We start from the raw sequence: 3,372 nt of genomic DNA on the forward strand, positions 1-3,372 counted from the left end.
ACTTTTCTACCGCCAGAGTGAACTCAGGCACTATAACCCGAAAGAGTCTGCCGGGCACTATATCTCGTAAGACGCAAGAAAGAGTGAACATGGCACTATATCCCTGGTCATGGCAGAAAGGTGACATCCCGGAGATGTGTCGGGTTGGCATTTTGAAAAGGCAACATCCCGGGGATGTGTCGGGTTCACATTTTGAACCGACAAGTGATATCACGAGCCAATAGGATAGACATTCGTCATATGCATCTATGTGACATTGTTTGGGTGTGCATATTGTAATTGGTTTGCCTATGTGAATAATTATGTTTAACTGCTAATTGCTATACTTGATGTAACTGCTTTGTTTGTGTTTGAACCTCTCTATTTGTGTGTGTAACTGAAATTAGTTGTATTATGGTGAATTGGATGTTAATTGAGTTGTTTGGGCCTGAGGCCGTGATTGATTATGTGTTGGGTTCGAGGCCGTGATTGCTTTGAGCTTTTGGTTTAGTAAAGTATGAAAATCAAACTAGTTCAGTATAGACAAATTGAACCTATACTTGGAACAGCTTGGTCATTCATACTGTCTAGGAAAACTTTTCATATTTGATATAAAAGGTTTTGGATTTTGAAAAATAAATGGATTTCTCTTTTAAAAAAGATTTTGGATTTTTAAATGTAAACCTTTGGTTTTGGAAAATGATACATATGGCAAACAACGATCACTGTACTCTGAAAATAGTTTTATTTTACGTATCTTATTATAGCAATTATGTAACCCTATAGTGAGAACCAGCGACGGTCCGATAGAACTGCTATTAGTCCTAGGCTATTAATGGTCTAACTGCTATTACTGTTATACACCTGTATAGATGGCTTTCAAAACTAACTGCTCGGATAGGAGGGCTAAAGAGCTTGCCCCAGAACCTCGACAACCTTAGAGCCTAGCCTACTTCCCTAGCTACTGGAACTCTTCTGGCACTGGATTACAGGCATTCTAAAAGGGCTCGAGAATCAAACTACCTAATATTCCTTGCTTCAATGGGGCTAGGAGGACGATGTTCTCACTCCCATACAGGTGTTTCCTTTTCAGGATATGAGTGAAGAAGTCACGAAGAATTTATTTCATTTTTGTTTATATGATGTATTGTATTGTTTTAGACATTATGTTTTCCCTCGCCTTTATCTTTACACATTTTGTAAAAGGGATAGGATTTGTATTATGTAATGCTTGTAAGTCAATATTATATATATTCTCGTTAAGTGTTGTATATGGTTTGTGAGTATGTATTTATGTTTTCAACTAGAGTAAACTACCATTTGTACCCACGAAAGTTGAAAACGCTGACATATCTACCCATAGAAAAAGGAAATTACCATTTGTATCCATGAAAAATGATTTTTACAAGCAAAATTATCCAAACCCTAAAAAATTATCTAAAAACCCCAAAATACCCTTATCATTACCACTGCTACCATCATCCCCATCTCTCTTCGCATCACATGAACACTCTCCGATCTAACCTCCATTTCTCTGCCACAAACTACCTCTGCCACAAACCACCTCATTGTCACTCCTTCATCACCATAATCTTCACCTTTGGAGGAATCAAAATCACCCCAGAGAGGAATTTGAAATGGATGACGATGGGTGAGAGTCAAAATTGGATCTTGGTTTCAGCTGAATCTGAAGCTGTTTGAGGGAACAAAACATTGGAAAGGGTGTCATGGAGAAAGCTAATAGAAATAAGGCGAAAAAAATACAGATCCAAGGTGAGAAGAGAGTGAGGAGAGAGGATCAAATCCGAACAATCAAACACAGAAGCCTCATGTATTTGGATTCACTTTTTATGGGAGAAAAGAAAAATGGTGAAAGAGACAAAAAGAGAGAGAGAGAGAGAGAGAGCTCACCGCGAATTTGGTTTGCAAAGGGGACCGCGGTGGTGGTGGCTGGCGCGGTGGCCCGTCAGGGGCACTGGTTCGGTGATGAGGAGAAGGTAGCCCCGGTAGGTGAGGGTGGTCGGCGGTGAAAAGAGGAGAAGGGGCATTGCGACTCTAGGGTTGCTAGCGGCGGCAAAGCAGGGGCGGGGTGGGTGCGAAGGTCCTCTGTTTGGCAAGAGCGAGACAGGGAAGGAGAGAAGGAGGGGTGGTCACTGACACTGACACTGGAGGTTGCAAGAACGGAAACAGAGGCAATTTGGGGTTAGTGGTGGTGGTGGTGGTGGTGGTAAGGTGATGAGTAGATGAGGATGATGGAGTGGTTAGTGGGGAGTGTACCAATGCTTGTGGGTTGGGAAGATGGAGGACTTGACTTCATGGTGTATTGCACCATGAAGGTGCTCTTCTTCTCCGAGGAAGCGGCAGCAAGTGTTGCTGTGACTGTGAGGATGAAAGAGAGGAGGGTGTGGCAAGGAGCCATTGGAGCAGCGGTGGAGATTGAGTGGAAAGTAATGGTGAGAGTGTGTTAGAAAGGAAAAGAGGGGTGGTGGCTGGGTGAAGAGGGTTAGGGTTAGAAAGGGGTTTGGGTGAAGGAGGTGGTGTGGTGGTGAAGATAAGGGTATTTTGGGGTTTTTAGATAATTTTTTAGGGTTTAAAAAATTTTGCTTGTAAAAATCATTTTTCATGGGTACAAATAGTAATTTCTTTTTTCTATGGGTAGATATGTCAGCGTTTTCAACTTTCGTGGGTACAAATGGTAGTTTACTCAAAATAAAAGTCTTTTAAAGGGTTATGTGATTTTAAGTTTTAGCCAGGCTCCTATCCTAATATTAAATATATTTAGAGTCGTTGTAATATCCGAGCTATTAAAGTGACGCAGCCGGAAGCGTGACATTCTGATAGTGAGAGTGTTACAACTTATGAGAGGTTTTGTGTCAGAACGAAGAGGATGGTGTAGCAGCTTGTCTTCTGCAGTGACAAGCTTCAGCTGTGACAATTCCAGCAAACGTAATAGAGCCAAGAACATCATAAGCAAATACAAGATTGTTACAGCGGTTCTGGTAGCTAGGGCATAACCAACTCACCATGAACGATGGCAGCGACCAAGAATCACATAATAGAAATAAGGTATAGTTTAAATTCAAAATATCAATTATCCAAATTAAATCACATAAATTTTTATTATTTTTCATCACTAGAACTTTAATTTTAATTTATAAAATAACTAATTATAATAAAAATTGTATATAAATATTAATTGACATAAACTTGAAGTATTTATAAAAATTAATTTAATTATTCCTAATAAATTAATCTTTAAGAGTTCAAATTAATAAAATAAACTATAGTTTATTTATAATAGAAATCACTTGAATTAAATTATATTTAGTTCTTTCATTATTGAATTTTAATTCCAAAGTATATACAATAACCAATTATAGAATATTACCCAAA

Source organism: Arachis ipaensis, chromosome B03, assembly GCF_000816755.2.
Source record: "Arachis ipaensis cultivar K30076 chromosome B03, Araip1.1, whole genome shotgun sequence".
Taxonomy (NCBI): domain Eukaryota; kingdom Viridiplantae; phylum Streptophyta; class Magnoliopsida; order Fabales; family Fabaceae; genus Arachis; species Arachis ipaensis.